At 46.5% G+C, this 17,669-nt stretch overlaps 1 protein-coding gene across 1 annotated transcript in view; it reads left to right on the forward strand.

The window, feature by feature from the left end:
• Positions 1-3,742: 3,742 nt before the first annotated feature.
• CFAP54 (cilia and flagella associated protein 54) overlaps positions 3,743-17,669 on the forward strand; it is a 215,509-nt gene continuing 201,582 nt past the window's right edge. Inside the window, exons 1-2 of the mRNA XM_065423873.1 lie at positions 3,743-3,873; positions 13,582-13,687. The gene's annotated coding sequence lies outside the window, so the exon portion shown is untranslated. The remainder of the gene's footprint in view (positions 3,874-13,581; positions 13,688-17,669) is intronic.

A 17,669-nucleotide genomic window follows, 5' to 3' on the forward strand; every position in this document is an offset into this window, starting at 1 on the left:
AGCATGAAAGGGCATATGAATGTTTAGCATATCTGGCACGTAAATACCTTGCAATGCTGGCTACAAAAGTGCCATGTGAATGCCTGTTCTCACTTTCACGTGACATTGTAAATAAGAAACAGGCAGCATTATCTTCCATAAATGTAAACAAACTTGTTTGTCTTATCAATTGGCTTAACAAGAAGTAGGTCTGAGTGGACTTGTAGGCTCTAAAGTTTTACATTGTTTTGTTTTTGAGTGCAGATATGTAACAAAAAACCTCTAAACTTGTAAGTTGCACTTTCATGATAAAGATATTGTACTACAGTACTTGTATGAGGTTAATTGAAAAAAAATACTTGTTTTATTTTACAGTGCAAATATTTGTAATAAAAATAATATAAAGTGAGCACTGTACACTTTGATTCTGTGTTGTAATTGAAATCAATATATTTGAAAATATAGAAAAACATCCAAAATATTTAATAAATTTCCATTGGTATTCTATTGTTTAACAGTGCGATTAAAACTGAGGTTAATAGTGATTAATTTTTTTCATTGCGATTAATTTTGTTAATTGCGCGAATTAACTGCAATTAATCAAGCAAGAGAGAGAGAGAACTGTCCATAAATAAAGAGTGAAAATGTTATCCTTCAACATCAAATGGTATGGAAAGATGCACAATTTATTATTTTTATTTGCACTGTGATAGTGCCTACATGCCCCAGCTCCATCGTGCTAGGCACCACACACACACATATGAACAGAATGTTAATTTACCATTATAAAAATATTCTAAAAAGGGTAGATAAAGCTCATACTGCTACAGATACAAACGATCAGTAAGAATGTTAATCATACTAATGAGAAATCTATTATTAAAAATTATGAACTCACAAAATAAATGCTTGCAGATAAGGATGCTTAAACTTCTGTGCATGAAAAAGGCTCAGTAAAGCTACAAATATCTGTGGGTCCCTAGAGCAGCTTCTATGCCTGCAGTATAAAATGATGCAAGGATTCCTAGTCCAAGGTCAGGCTATTGCCCGAAACTATTTCCATCAGCTGCCGGAACAAACTTCAATCTACAGATACCTTGACCTTGAAGTGAAGCATTCTGGCAAATGGGTGATAGAGTAATATTAATGAAAAATAAAAGATGTTGCTTTTTTTTTTTTTCAAAATTCATAGTGTGAAACAATCAAAAATAGTCTGAACTAAATTCATGAAACTAAAAATATTGCAGGTCATGAGCAATTTATTTTAGTTTTCTCTTTCCCTGCTGCCAATGATTAATTCATAGAGTCTATTTTGACTCTGTCATTCCAAACCAAATGCATAATAGAGAAAGTGTTATGATGAAGATGCATTTGGATATGCAAAAGCTGTTTATACAAACATACTAATGGTTCATGCAAAAAAAAAAAAACTTCAAGGACTAGCTAGATTAAAAATATGATAGTTAATTCTCTGAAACATTTGGAATCTACAGTAATGTGTAAGTAGCTGAATAGAATTATTTTATAGTAACAAAAGCTCTCTTGGAGAATTTGGACAAAATTGCACTGCCATCTTTGGTAGCTGAGAGAAGATTTTAAGAAACGCTCCAGGACTAATTTATTTCTAGAAACATGCTATGTTTTCCTGGGCTGAAAGTTTCTCTTTGAGTTCTTCATCAAATGAGGAAATTGCATGAATCCAACATTCATTATAACATTTTTCTGGCTGAGCAAAATATTTTGATCTAAACACTTGTTCTGGTTTTGATTTTTTTATTTTATATAGTATAATAAAATTAAAAATTAAAAAAGTTTAGAAACTAAGTAATTTCAAAATGAAAACGCTAAACTTTTAATTCCAAAGGTGTCAAAACAGGCAATTTTAACATTGTTGGAGCTTTTTTTCTGGTTCTCTTCCACAATGAAATTTTGACAAAATTGACCTGATTTTGTTATGTGTTTAGATTTTTGACAGAATACGGTTCCCTCGCAGTTTCTCTGACCAGCTCTGTGTATAAAATACCTTCACGGGGAGAAAATGCAGTATATTAAAGACTTTAGTCTAAAGTGGCCTTTAATTTAATGGAGAAAGGCATAACCAGAACCAATGGCTGGGAGTTAAAGCCAGGTAAATGCAAATTAGAAATTAGGCACAATAATCCTGGTGGAACAAACCACCAAGGGCAGTGATGGATTTGCCACCTCCGTCTGTCTTCAGCTCCATGCTGGCTGCCTTGTGGAGGACCTGCTGAATCAACCCCAGATGGCTGGGCTCAGTGCAGGGCTGGCCATTGGCGGGGGTGCTGGAACAATTTGTACTGTGGGGGTTGAAGAGGCATTGAACCAAACTATAAACCAGGGGTTCTCAAACTGGGTATCGGGGCGCCTCAGGGGGTTGTGAGGTTACTACATGGGAGGTCACGAGCTGTCAACCTCCACCCCTGTCAGGGTTCCCTCCCCACTCTGAACTCTGGGGTACAGATGTGGGGACCCGCATGAAAGACCCCCTAAGCTTATTTCTACCAGCTTAGGTTAAAAACTTCCCCAAGGCACCAATCCTTTCCTTGTCCTTGGACGGGATTGCTGCCACCACCAAGTGATTTAGATAAAAATTCAGGAAACGGACCACTTGGAGTCCCTATTTCTCCAAAATATTCCCCCAAGCCCCTTCACCCCTTTTCCTGGGGAGGCTTGAGAATAATATACTAACCAATTGGTTACAATGTGAGCACAAACCAAACTCCTTGGTTTTTAGGACACTGAAAATCAATCAGGTTCTTAAAAGAAGAATTTTATTTTTTAAAAAAGTAAAAGAATCACACCTGAAAAATCAAGATGGAAGATAACTTTACAGGGTAAATAAAAAGATTTAAAACACAGAGGATTCCCCTCTGACTCTGCTTTCCAGTTACAAAACAGGAATGAAATTACCTCTTAGCATAGGGAAAATTCACAAGCTAAAACAAAAGACAATCTAACGCATTTCCTTGCCTTACTTACAATTTTTGTACTCGTAGATGCTCATTTCAGGTATGTTTCCAGGAGATGTTTTTTTCCTGCCTGGACCCTCTCTCGGTCCAGAGAGGGAACAAACAAAGAAAGCACAAACAAAACCTCCCTCCCCCAGATTTGAAAGTATCTTTTTTCCCCATTGATCCTGCTGGTCAGGTGCCAATTAATCCTTTAGAGGTAAGGCAACTAAGTTCAGCTGCCCTGCATATATTTATGACAACCCCAAACCCCACTTTGCCTCCAGCATTTATAATGGCGTTAAATAAACAAAAAAGGGTTTTTTTAATTGGGGAGGGGGGGTCACACTCAGAGGCTTGCTCTGCGAAACGGGGTCACCAGTACAAAAGTGTGAGAGCCACTGCTATAAACCCTGTATCTAATGGAAACCGCTTCAAGCCAGAGGGTGCTGCCGCAGCACCCCTAGTTCCTGCCCCTATGGCCATTGGCCTAGGTCACACTGGCCGGGCTGGTCATCCCGCCTGGCCTTACCCTCCCCTCAGGCCAGTGGGTCTGTTAAAAACCCAGCGGTGCGCGCCCCGCTCCCTGCTGCGGTCCAGGCCCCGCGGGACGCGCCGTGAGGGACCCAGGGCGCTGGGCACAAACACCAGCCAGGGCAGGAGCCTACACACGCCGCCCCCGCCCGTTGCTAAGCAACCGCCCGTGTGTACAGGGCAGCGGGATGATGGCGGAGGCCGGGTCCCAGCCACCGCCTCCTCGCCCCGGGCTGCAGCCCCCGCCGGCTACTTTCTTCGGGGCCCTGGAGCCGGGGAACCCCGTGATCGACAGCTTCGAGTCGGAGCTGCGGGACTTCCTGGGCTTCATTCGCCGGCTGCAGAGCGTGGGGGCGGCCGAGCCGCGGGGGCAGGAGCTGCACAGACGCGGGTACAGGCAGAGCGCGGGCGGGGAGGGGGCCGGTAAGGTGCTCCCGGGGGGCGCCGCCTGCTGCGGGTGTCAGGCCCGGCCACTGGGGGCACTTCCCGCGACACACGCCACGGGACCCTCCACCCTCATCCGGACCCTACCCTCACTCGCCCCGGGACCCTGCAGCCCCCCTGCACCGTAACCCTCATCCGGACCCAGCCCCCCTGCACCTCCCCAACCCTTATCCAGACCCTGCCCCCCCGCACCCAGACCCTGCAGCCCCCCTGCACGGTAACCCTCATCCAGACCCAGCCCCCCTGCACCGGGACCCTGCACCTCCCCGACCCTTACCCAGACCCTGCCCTCCCCCCGCATCCAGACCCTGCAGCCCCCCTGCACCATAGCCCTCATCCAGACCCAGCCCCCCTGCACCGGGACCCTGCACCTCCCCAACCCTTATCCAGACCATGCCCCCCCCCCCGCACCCAGACCCTGCAGCCCCCATGCACCGTAACCCTCATCTGGACCCAGCCCCTCTGCACCGGGACCCTGCACCTCCCCAACCCTTATCCGGACCCTGCCCCCTCTCCCCCGCACCTGGACCCTGCAGCCCCTGTCCCCCTGCACCTGGACCTGCATCCCCCCCCACACAACCCTCATCTGGACCCTACCTCCCCCGCACCTGGACTCTGCAGCCTCCGCCCCAATAGCCCTCATCTAAACCCTGCCTCCCACACACGGGGACCCTGCGGCCCCCCCGCACCGTAACCCTCATCTGGACTCTGCCCCCCTGTACCTGGACCCTGCAGCCCCCCCCACTGTAACCCTCATTTGGACCCTGCCACCCAGTCTCAGAGACCCTGCAGCAGCCCCCCATAACCCCTATCCGGACCCTGTCCCCCCCACGCACCTTAACCCTCATCCGGACTCTGCCACCCCACCCGGGGGACCCTGCAGCACCCCCGTAATGCCTATCCAGTCCCTGTTCCCACCCCCTTGCACCGTAACCCTCTCTCATCCAGACCCTGTCCCCCTGCACCTGGACCCTGCAGCACCCTTGCACCATAACTCATCTGGACCCAGGCCCCCATCCCACCCTAGGGACCATGCAGCCACCTCCTTTCCCCCACCCCCGTTACTCTCATCCAGACCCTGCCCACCTTGTCCCGCGCCTGGGACCCTGCAGCTTCCCCGCCCCCTGTAACACCTATCTGGACCCTGCTCCCCCCAGCCTGGGGACTCTGCAGCTGCCACCCTGTAACCACGCAGTGTGCAGCAGCAGTCAAAAAAGCAAACAGGATGTTAGGAATCATTCAAAAAGGGATAGAGAATAAGACGGAGAATATCTTATTGCCCTTATATAAATCCATGGTAGGCCCACATCTTGAATACTGCGTACAGATGTGGTCTCCTCATCTCAAAAAAGATATACTGGCACTAGAAAAGGTTCAGAGAAGGGCAACTAAAATGATTAGGGTGTGAGAATGGGTCCCATATGAGGAGAGATTAAAGAGGCTAGGACTTTTCAGCTTGGAAAAGAGGAGACTAAGGGGGGATATAATAGAGGTATATAAAATCATGAGTGGTGTGGGGAAAGTGAATAAGGAAAAGTTATTTACTTGTTCCCATAATATAAGAACTAGGGGCAACCAAATGAAATTAATGGGCAGCAGATTGAAAACAAATAAAAGGAAGTTCTTCTTCACACAGCGCATAGTCAACCTGTGGAAGTCCTTGCCTGAGGAGGTTGTGAAGGCTAGGACTATAACAGGGTTTAAAAGAGAACTAGATAAATTCATGGAGGCTAAGTCTATTAATGGCTATTAGCCAGGATGGGTAAGGAATGGTGTCCCTAGCCTCTGTTTGTCAGAGGGTGGAGATGGATGGCAGGAGAGAGATCACTTGATCATTACCTGTTAGGTTCACTCCCTTTGGGGCATCTGGCATTGGCCACTGTCGGTAGACAGGATACTGGGCTGGATGGACCTTTGATCTGACCCAGAATGGCCGTTCTTATATTCTTATGTTCTTAACCTCCATCCAGATCCTGCCCCTCCCCCCGGGGACCCTGCAGCTCCTCTGTAGCCCCCAGGCTGGGGACTTTGTAGCCCCCCTCCCATAACTCCCATCCAGACCCTGCCCATCCTGTCCCGCCCCAGGGACCCCGCAGGCCCTCTGTAACCCCCATCTGGACCCTGCTGTCTCTCTCATGTCCAGTCCTGGGGACCCTGTAGCTTCCCCCAACAAGCCCCATCTGAACCCTCCTCCCCATCGCTTCCTGCAGCCCCACATCCATACCCTGTGCCCTCCAACAGCCATCCAGCTCTTGCTCCCTCAACCTCCTCCTGCAGATCCCCGCCCGGACCCTGCGCCCCCGACTGCTACCTGCAGACCCCCATCTGGACCTTCCTGCCTCCCTGTGTAACCCCCATCTGGACTCTGTCCCCACCTCCCCCTGCAACAGCCATCTGGACCCTGACCCCCTACAATCCCTCTCTGGCTCCTGATCCCACATATTTTCCTCCCCAACAGTCCTCTTCCAACCACTGCTCCTCATCCTTCCCACTGCAATCCTCATTCAGCCCCTTGCCTCCCTCCTGCAATCCCCTTGAATCTACTGTCCCTTCCTGCTGCCCCCTTCCCTGGCAGTCTCATCCAGCCACTGCCTCTTTCTGCTGGGTCCTCCTGAATTACTCTGTCAATTCCCATCCAGTTACTGTCAGCCCCTTCAGGCTCCCTTATCTGCTCTTTTAGCTCTCATCCATCATGCCTCCCCCCGCCCCTTCTAGTCTTCCTGTCCCCCAACCATCTACTCAGATTTTCTCCTCACCTCAAACTTGACACCCTCCCTGCCACTGTGCTGGATTCCCACCTAGTGTCATATGCACTTTACAGTGTTCCCAACGCCAGGTGTTTAAAAATAAAAAATGAAATTTGCTTAAAAATTGAGATTTAAATCTTACTTGTTCTTATTTGCCTTCTTTTTTTCAGCTGTTAGGGTTTATGTTTTTCAGTTTTTCTGCACAATCATGAAGTCTAGAAACTTATGTTGAGTCTCATGTAGTCCCATGACTTTAGATGATTGGGGGAGGGGGTTAAGAAAAACACTAGATATTGTGATAGTTGCAACACTGCACTTGGCCACCTGGGAGTTGCCCTTGCTTTTCATTATGAAAATCAGGTCACCCTGTCCATGACAGTGACAAATCAGCAGTGAGTGGATATGAATTAGAGGTCTGCTCGGTCCTAATTTTAAAAGCTGCCCGAATTCGAGCTGAGCACAGCAGACCCAAACCTGATGCAAGAATGTTGAATTGTTTTCAGAACTGACCGGATCCAAACCTGACACTTCCTCCTGAATTGCATGAGCGCTGGTGCCTCCTCCTTGGGGCTTGGCCTGGTGGGGACTTTCTGCTCCCCATGCCTGCGATCTGTCTTTGGCTGCCTCCTGCTCATGGGGTCAGTGTGGCGGTGGCTGCATGCCCCGCTTCTGCCTGCTGTCATTGCCTCACTGTCTGTGCTGTGTGTGCTGCAGAGTGCAAGGTACTGCAACTTGGCACACTCACTCCACGGCACACACAAAGCACAACAAGGTGGTGGTAGCTGACGGGGGGGGGGGAGGGCACACAGCTGCTGCCACGCAGACCCCACTGGCAGGAGGAGGTGATCAGAGATGACATGAGCCAAGCCTAAGAGGGTCCGGTTGTTCTCACACCTGAACCCGACACTTCTAGTCCGGTCCTGTCAGGGTCAGGTTGTGAGGCTCTAGTGTGAATAAGTTGGACACCTACATGTGTCCACATTTGTGTACCTGTGTATCTGTCCATGTCTATTTACACACACACTTTTATGGACATGGATGTAAACGTATCATATAGCTATGCATATTCATATGTATTTGTGCACCTTTATGTGTGCATGTATGTGTGGGTGCACATATGTGTATGGATGCACAATCTCTACATTTTTATAATGCATTGTGTATGCAGCAGCCAGGAAAAAATATCTGATTCATACTGTGCATTTGTGTATGTCTGTCTCTTTATACGTGCTTATAATATATATTTGCATGGTGACCATCACTATAATATCTAGGCTCTATGATACACACTTACTTTTTCCTTCAAGGGAAACAGGTAGTTCTGAAAAATACCACCTGAGCAGAAAGTATCAGGGAGTAGCCGTGTTAGTCTGTATCCACAAAAACAACAAGGAGTCCGGTGGCACCTTAAAGACTAACACATTTATTTGGGCATAAGCTTTTGTGGAAAAGCTTATGCCCAAATAAATCTGTTCGTCTTTAAGGTGCCACCGGACTCCCTGTTGTTCACCTGAGCAGAGTTCTTACTCCTGATTCGCAGCACTCTAGTATGGGGCAGGTGGAACTTCCCAAGCTGTCAGCATTTTTCATCCCTCTGGACAGTGGTGGTGGGTTGTGTCATTAACCAACTTCCTATCACCCAACTCTAACTCTTGGACCTTTTCAGTTAACTGAAGCAACGAGCAGCTGAACCTTTCCATCTGGCATTCTGACTTTGCAACCCAGCAGTGATCGGCTTTGGGTGTCCCTTTCTGTTGTAGACCTTCCCAATTTCTAATCAACTAACGTCATTTTTTGTTTGTTTTTTGTTTTGTTTTTAATTGATACATTTGTTTTGCCATAATTCTTTCATCCAGGATGACTGTTAGGCCCAGGCGTACCATCAGGGTGCATCAGTTTCCAGGGGGTTGGGGATGTTCAGGTATATAACCAAGCTTTTATTTCAGCTTCTAGGTGCTTTGACACCTTCACTTGGTGTTTTGGACTTTTTCCCTTGCAGAGTTCATAGATTCCAAGGCCAGAAGGGACCATTGTGATCATCTAATCTGACCTCCTGTAGCAGGCCCTAGAACTTCCCGAAAATAATTCTTAGAGCATATCTTCTAGAAATGCATCCAATGTTGATTTAAGAATCGTCAGTGATGGAGAATCCACCATGACCCTTAGTAAATTGTTCCAATCTTTAATTACTTTCATAGTTAAAAAATTGCGCCTTATTTCCAGTCTGACTTTGTCTAGCTTCAATTTCCAGCCATAGGATCATGTTATATCTTTGGTGTCTCTGTTTGTAGAGCTTCATCATCTTTCACTTTGGTGCTTTGATATTTTTTAAACCTTCATTTGTTGCCTCAGAAATTCGTTCTCTTTCCTTTGGCTGTTTGTAGCAGTCTCGGCCGAGGTTTGGCCCTCAGCGGGGCTGTGGGGTATCCCACCGCCTCGCTCTGGTCCGTCGTCAGTCCTGGTCCAGCGGTAGTGTGGAAACAGGTTAGGGGCTCAGGCCCTTAAGCAGAAAAAGCCCCGGGCCCTCAATCAGGGCTGGGCAGCAACCACGCAGTCTGGAGCTCAGGCCCTCAAGCAGGGGCTGAGCCAATAGTTCGGGAACCCAGGCTCTTAAGCAGGGGCTGAGTCAATGTTTGTTGCAGCCCAGGCCCTAGGTCAGGGCGGGGCAGCAATCAAGTAGTCAGGAACCCAGGCCCTTAAGCAGGGGCTGAGTCAATGTTTGTAGCAGCCCAGGCCCTAGGTCAGGGCGGGGCAGCAATCAAATAGTCAGGAACCCAGGCCCTTAAGCAGGGGCTGAGTCAATGTTTGTAGCAGCCCAGGCCCTAGGTCAGGGTGGGGCAGCAATCAAATAGTCAGGAGCCCAGGCCCTTAAGCAGGGGCTGAGTCAATGAGCAAGAGGTCCCAGCCTCTCTAGGCCAGGGAAAAGGGGGTGTCTGCCACCCAAGGAGTGGGTGGCAGGGGGGACGCAGGCCCTCCCACTCCACTGCGTCCCAGCCCGGGGCCCTAGCAGCGGTGGAAACTCACTGCTGTCACTGGGGATCCTGGCCGCAACACACTGACATAGGCTCTGGCAGTGCTGCAGCCAGACTGTGGTCAGCTGCCCCCGGGCTACTTCCACACTCCCCCTCGTATGGTACCTGGGCCGTACTAGTGTCCTCGGTGCTCTCCAGCAGCATCGGTTCCTCCGGGTAGGTAGCGAAGGGTAGGTTCGGCTCCTCCTCGGGGTAGCTGGAAAGGGGCAGGCTCGGCTCCTCCTCGGGATAGCGGGAAAGGGGCAGGCTCGGCTCCTCCTCGGGATAGCGGGAAAGGGGCAGGCTCGGCTCCTCCTCGGGGTAGCGGGAAAGGGGCAGGCTCGGCTCCTCCTCGGGGTAGCGGGAAAGGGGCAGGCTCGGCTCCTCCTCGGGGTAGCGGGAAAGGGGCAGGCTCGGCTCCTCCTCGGGGTAGCTGAAAAGGGGCAGTCTCGGCTCCTCCTTGGGGTAGCTGGAAAGGGGCAGGCTCGGCTCCTCCTCGGGGTAACTGGAAAGGGGCAGGCTCGACCAGTCCTCCTCAGGGTAATGGGCGAGGGGTAGGCTCGGCTGGCCTGGTGAGTCAGCAGGCCGGTCGCGGCCTGCTGCTGTCTCCCAAGCGGGAGCTCGGCCACAGACGTCTGCTCTCTCCGCCGGCTTGTTCTCCACTGAGCTCTGCAGGCGGGCTTTTATACTTCCGGGTCGGCGCCGTGACCTTTGAGGGGCGGGCGCTGGACCCGGTGGCTCCGCCCACGTTGGTGTTAGGGGAGGTTCGGCCCTCAGCGGGGCTGTGGGGTGTCCCACCGCCTTGCTACACTGTTCTTTATTCTTTTTTTAAAATGTCAGTCTCCACCTAGACTCCTCAGAGGAAGGAAGACCACTCAGCAACTTCAAACATTGTGCCGCAGAAAAATGTGTACTGAATCTGATCCGCAAATGTCATCCCAAGTACTCAGTGATGAGGGGAATGCGTCAAAGGCATTCTTGAGGCACCCTCCTGCAATACCAGAAAGTCCAGCACTTCAGAATACTTTGAAGGAGAAATCCTTGAAGTGAAAACCTAAATCAGCTCTATCCTCTAAGAACTGGGATTCTGCAGGTGCTGCCTATATCAGCACAGACTCAGCTAACTTCAAGGCCCAGCAGGGCAGTTTCACATCCCAATTATTCTGCACTGTCCACCTTGAAGCTAGGAACTGATGCCCTCTTAGTCTTTATCCTTGAAATAAGTAGTACCGAGCAGTTCATCTGACATTTATCATCTCCAAATAAGAAATGTCAGCAAGAAATGCAGGGAGAGAGAGCACTCACTTCCAAAACTCCAGCATCCTAATGCCACTGCAAACCTCCAGCTCCAGGCAGCATTGCATGAAAACTTTCAGTATCCTCCCTTCAGGTTCAGTATAGGAAGATGGAGGTAGGAATTCTGAGTGGCAATGTGTATTCAGGTACCTCGCCAGATCACAGATAGTCATCTCTGAGGTTGCTTATAAAGCTGCTGTATTGCTTCCCTCTTTCCTTGTATCAAGCGTTGTTGGAACTCTCAACACAGTTGGACCATTTTTTGTGTTTGAAACACCAGCCCTGGCAAAGGTAGTCCTGGTTTCTCTTGTAGTGAGGATCACAGCATGGTCAGTGTCAGTGCCTCCTAAGGGATTTGTATATACTCGAGAATCCATTATCATTTTGTCAGTCTAGCTATTTGTGAGAGTGTAGATTGATGTTCAGAGTGACAATAGTTACTATTTGAATTTAGAGGAGCATGAATACTCTTCTAACTCCAAATATATTTACACTGCAGAAGAGAAGTAAACTTCTCCATTACAAGTGCCAGGAAGTTTGAAAACTAGTGTATAAAGTTGTGGACTTGGTTTTGCATTAGTGCAGGGAGCCTTTGCATCTGACAGTTAAGTACTGAAACCTTACATCGGTTATATTACAAATTTCTGGGTTCTAATGTGAGGTCCAATAGAAGGCTGAGGGCCTACATTACACCAAGGTCACCCTTTTCCCCTTGGAATTTGAAGGTGATTTATACCCTTCTTTGATATTTGTATTTTTGTATCTGAGCAAATTATTTCTTTTTCATGTGATTGGCCAATTTCTGTTTTGAGGAGCCTTCATTTCCTGCTAAAATCAGGGACTGACTGGAAGGTTACAAAGGTGGCTTTATGGGTCCCAAATGTCATTTGACCAATAGAAGAGGTGGCTTGCACTGCAACCCACTCCTGCTGCCCTTGAAAGGTCCTTGGAGGTTGGAGACTTCCATTTGTTTCATATTAGGGAGCACAAGACCCAGGAGTAAGAATCCTGTGAAAAGGATGTCTTCAAAGTGTAGCTCCTCTGTCTCCTCTCTTCTTCCTTATTTATAAGTTGTTACTTATGAGTAGCTCTGTTATGATTGCTGAGGCTGCTCTGCAGGTGATTTGTTAGGGGATTACCTGCAAAAACAGATGTTTGGCGTTGTGAAGATTCGTAACTTAATTCTTTAATGGAGTCCTCCTCTGAAAACCCCCTGTGCTTGTTAATATGAACCTGGTTTCCAACTAGCTATCACGTCCCCATTTGAATGTGGCTTTCTCAATTAAGTACAAAGAGAAAGGTGGTCTGAGACAACAGGGTCATATCCATTTAGAGTTTTAAAGACAAGGACCCCATTATTCAAATTACAGCCAGTATAGGAGTCAGAGTAGTGGCATGAAATAGCCAGTCCACTCTACTTAGCAGGCAGGCTGCCCTTGAGGATCAATTACAGTTTACTGGACACCCGTTGGATTAATCAGAGATGGAGTTTGTTACACTAAATCATCCTTGGTGATAGCAGTATAGATAATTGTGGTCGGGTCTGTGACTGAAACATAAGAGAGTAGTAACCTGGCCCAGCAGAAGGTGACATTTTTGGCCGCTGGTGATATCTGATATTGCCGGAGGTATGTCTACACAGCAATTAAACACCTGTGGCTGGCCCATGTCAGCTGACTTGGGCTCCTGGACTCAGGCTATGGGGCTGTTTAACTGCAGTGTAGATGTTCAGGCTCGGGCTCCTGAATGTCTGCACCACAATTAAACAGCCTATAGCCTGAATTCCACAAGCCCAAGTCAGCTGACATGGGCCAGGTGTGGGTGTTTAACTGCACTGTAGACATACCCTTAGAATACTTCTTTAAAGACAGTTTTTCTTTTTCTTTTTCTCTCCCACCCCCAGCACATATGTCCTTATCTATTCCAACTATTGTAATTTTCTTGTACATTTCATGCTAGAGCCATCTCATGCCAGAGGCTGTCTAATCAGTTCTCTTCTTATTCCTGTGATATATGCCATAGTATGAAAAATATCTGTTTTTATTTCAGGATCCAGTAATTCCTTAGTTTACGGCTGCCTGACATGCTTTATTACTTTTGACATTTTTCTTTTCTGTCCTTTTCATTCATTTGTTCTAATGTAATGATTTTTCCACATTGTAATCCATTGAGTTTATTTAAAATACCAAATAGCTTTTTAAGACTGAATATCTCTCAACATCCAGTGATTTTCAACATTTTTCATACTAGCTGGAAAATGGGACACATTTTACACTTCTTATGACCCTGTCAGAATACTTCAAAGGAATTCGTACGTTAGAACATTTTGATAAGTACTTATGTAGGAGGTAATTCATCCTAATGTAAATCCATTGTGATAAAAGCTTGAAACTTGATGGTTGACTTGTTTGCTCAAATCAATATTAATAATCACTTTTATTGGTTTTTAAATCCATAGTGTTCATATTGTTTCAGGTGCATTTGGAAGAAAGAGCTCTTCAATGGCTAACGTAACTGGAATTTTTATTATTCATTTACTTGATATAGCAGGTCTGTTGCCAGCTTTTAATGTGTAACTTTTGTCTCCTGCTGTTTCTTTAGAGCAAACACTTTGTTTAATATTTGGATCAAGTATAAGCCTCGACTGCCAGATTGGTATTACAATGAAAAACTTCTGAAAGTTGGTGACCTCCTTATTCAGATCAAAGTAAGTCATATTAAATAGAAAAGATTCAACTCCCAAGTCTGTGTTTCATTGTGTGTTTCTATTTTGGGGTAACGTTTAATTATACTTTACTGGAAGCTGTTTTGAATGTGAGATAAATTAATAAAAATAACTCTAATTGCAGTTGGTGCATTGTGGCCACAGCTTATTACACTGAGAGTAATTGTTTCACTATCGCATTGTGCTCCCCCATCTGTTTCTTGTGTCTACCTGTTGTCTCTCATCTTATGTTTAAGACTAAAAACTCTTTGAGGCAGGGCCCATCTTTTCATTATGTATGTATAATGCTAGCACGGTGGGGCTACAGTCTCTGATTGGGGCCTCTAGGCACTCTTGCAATACAAATTAATAATAATAAAAATAATGGACCTGTGTTAGTGAGTACAAGTCTTTTGATGCCTGCTGAACGGGACCTCAAACCTTACCACATCCTCCCCCATGGGTGTCCTTAAGAGGAGGCCCTGCCAACCCAGTTTATTGCCTGGGATTTTGAGGGTTAATTCCCAGCCAAGTTTCAGAGACGGTTCAAGAATGTACTACTTACTTCTGGGGGAATTCTGCGCCACTGCGTGCATGCATAATTAATGTGCCACGCATAATCTTTTCCCACAGAAAATAACTTCTGCTGGAAAGTTGCTGCAATTCCACCTTTTGCCCACCAGGGGCCACTGTGGCACTAAACCAGAGCAGCTTCTCCCAGGCAGGAGCAGCCCCAGCTGCCAATAGGGAAGGGAAGAGATTGCCTGCCTGGCAGCGCTGTGCCTATGGGGCCAGGTCAGGAAACAGAGGATATGGGGAGACAGACAGTGTGGGGCTAGGGGGAATGTCACAGACTGGGTTTCCTAAGGGCTATTGGGGAAGGACCGACTGGGGCAAGGGCTGAATGGGAGTGGAGGTGCTGGGCCACATGGGGATGGGGGGGTGCAGGGTCATATGTGGGAAGGGGAATGGCTGAATGGGGGCATAGAAACACATGGGCACAAGCGGGAGGGATGCAGGGACACATGGGGGTAAGGGACTGGCAGAGGGGGTACAGGGACATCTGGGGACAGGGAAGGGATGCAGGGACACATGGAGGGTGGCTGAGTGGGGTGGAGGGACACATGAGGATGGAGGAGCAGGTGCAAGGACACATGGGGGTACAGGGACACATGGGGACAGGGGCAGATATGCCTGACTCAATGTGAGAGGCTAGGGATCAGCCAGGGTCTGCACAGGGGAGGCTCCCAAACAATCCCTCCCTGACCCCCTCCAAATCTGTTCCATATTTCTTCCACCCACACCCAAAAACCTTCCAGGTTCACTCCCAGTCTCCTTTCCTCTCCCTCATCTCCTCCATTACCCCCAAGCCTTTGCACTGCTTCTGAGGGGGGCGGGAAATATGGTTCTGTATTGTAGTTTAAATGAATTACTCAAAGTTCTGTATTTATATGCCTAGTAAAGAATCTATTTGACAAAAAACATTTCCTGAATCTTTTTCATTCTGTATTGTTAGAGACATACTTGCTGACAGGTATTTTTAAATACATTACCAAAATAATTGATACTGGTATGATTATATTGTGTTATTTTGAGAAATAATATATTCAGAATTTTAAAATATTGTGTGCAGATTTTTTAAATTTTTTGGTGCAGAATTCCCCCAGGATTAAGGCTGGAAGGTAATTACTTGCAACTGAACTTATAGAGGACTAGAGGGTTTCACACTTCCTAGGCTGAGCTTCTTGCACATACCTGGCCTCCTTGCATCCCTCCAGTACCTCTCACAAGCTCCCTGCATGCCATCCCTTCTATTTCAGGGACTCCCTGCAACTTCCCCAATCTCCCACTGACAGGGGTTTTGTGTATTCCCTATTCCCCACTTTTCCCATACCCGGGTCCCCCATTCTAGCAGCTCTGTGTGCACCCCTGTTTTCACATCCCCCACATGCCCTCCATTCTTCTCTTATCCCCATGGAAAGGGCTTAGTGTGTACCCCATTCTGCTCTTCTTCCCATGGCAGGGGCTATGTGTGCCTCATGTGAGATTCCCCCATTCTCTCCCTCCAGTGGTTCTGCGTTCCCAATTTCTCCCTCCCACCTGTTCCAGGGTCTCTCTTTTTCTCCCCCATGGCAGAAGTTCTGTCTACACCCATTCCCCCCAATTTCCCCTCCTCCCATAGCAGGATTCCCCATTTCCCCCCCATGCTAGGGAGTCTGTGTGAACCTTCATTACCCCCCCCCCTTCCAGGGTTGATTGATTTAATCAAAGCAGTTTAAATAACTGATTTTAATCATGATTTAAATCAGCAAGCAGGAAACCTGGATTTAAATAATTCTTTTTAATTATGTTTAGCATTTATACTTTAGTTATTTTCCTCAAGAAAGGTTGATATTAGTTGACTGGTAACTATTAAAATACGTTGACTTACAACAAATTTAACCTTCACACTAAATTTGGTGCTTTTTTTGACTAACCAAGAGGATACACTGTATCTACATAAATTTATTTAAATAATTATATAGCTTAATATACCTTTATTCAGATGCTTAATATTTACATTTTTACTAAATTAGAAAATGGCAAATGATACTTATTCTTATTAACTAGACGATGAGTAAATTTTTTTACTTGCAGTTTGTGTACAGCTCTGTTCAGATGGAAATTCAATTTAAAATGCACAAAAGCAGCCTTTTAAAAATCAAATAAAACTACTTTGTATGTTCTGGGTAAATAAGAAAATGTTTATCAAAACATGTCTTGCTTTTAAAACTAACTGATTTAATAAACAAAGGAAGTATTATCAGTAGTTAGTGAATTTAACTGATTGTGTCTGCTCACTATGTCCTTCAAGATTTTAGAACTAGTAGCATATACTCTCACATGTAGTTTTTATTCATAGATTGGAAGAGGGAAACAAGCTTTACTGCATTTTCAATGCCTAATTGGTTTCTTAACTTTGAATGAACTAGTCATTGAACTGAACTAGTTGAATAAACTGAAATTAAGAAAATATTTTCTCAGCACCTTCAGAAGAGGCAACTACTGGCAAAAGCTGGTTTAGCACTTTAATAAACTCTTGTTCCATGTGCTTAGCCAGTGACTCAAAACACATGCCTGATGGAACTTTCTTTAAAACTTGGCAACAAACATGCAGAACGTAATATTTTTTGCATTTAAGTTAAATTATTTTAATAGAGTATAATAATTTTAGACTTCAACATAGACTGAATTATAAATACGTTTAATTTTAAAAAGTAAACCTGTATTTAATTTAAATTTAAAAAAAATCTGATTTTTAATTTTTTTTTAAATTATTGATTTTCATCAACCCTGCCCCATTCCCCACCACCCATGCCAGGGGCTCTGTAGGCCACCTTTCCCACCATCCCCCCATGCTGGGGCTCTGTTCCCCGTTTCCCCCTCCTGCCATATGAGGTTCCCCTGATTTTCCCCATCATAACAGAGTCCTCTATTCTCTCCCCCATGCCAGGGGGCCAGCCATGCAGGTCAGCTATGGACGCATCTCACTGGTCAAGAGAAGGAGCCTTGCCATGAAATTGGCCCATGTCTATATTGTGGTGGATCTGGCCTCAACCTATTCAATAAGAATACGGACACTCTACCTCCTCATCGGCCTTACTAATGTCCCATCAATCTCCAGCAAGGACCAAGATCCTGTTTGGGTGATTTACACCCTATTGGAACCAGAGCTCATGGCTATTTTGATTATCTTGTGATGCCTTTTAGTCTTTCAAGAACACTGACCACTCTTCAGCATTTTGTTAAAGACATTTTTAGGGACACTAGATCAATTCCTCTGTGACCAAAACATTTGCCTAGTGCTGAAACATCTCTGTGAGCATGGGTTATATGCAAAATTAGAAAAATGTGAGTTTGACCAGGAATTTCTAGGTTATATAGTCTTTCCCAGTGACACCAACATAGACCGTCAGAGTACTTGCAATCACAAACTGGGCAACCC

Source organism: Emys orbicularis, chromosome 1 (genome assembly GCF_028017835.1).
Source record: "Emys orbicularis isolate rEmyOrb1 chromosome 1, rEmyOrb1.hap1, whole genome shotgun sequence".
NCBI lineage: Eukaryota > Metazoa > Chordata > Testudines > Emydidae > Emys > Emys orbicularis.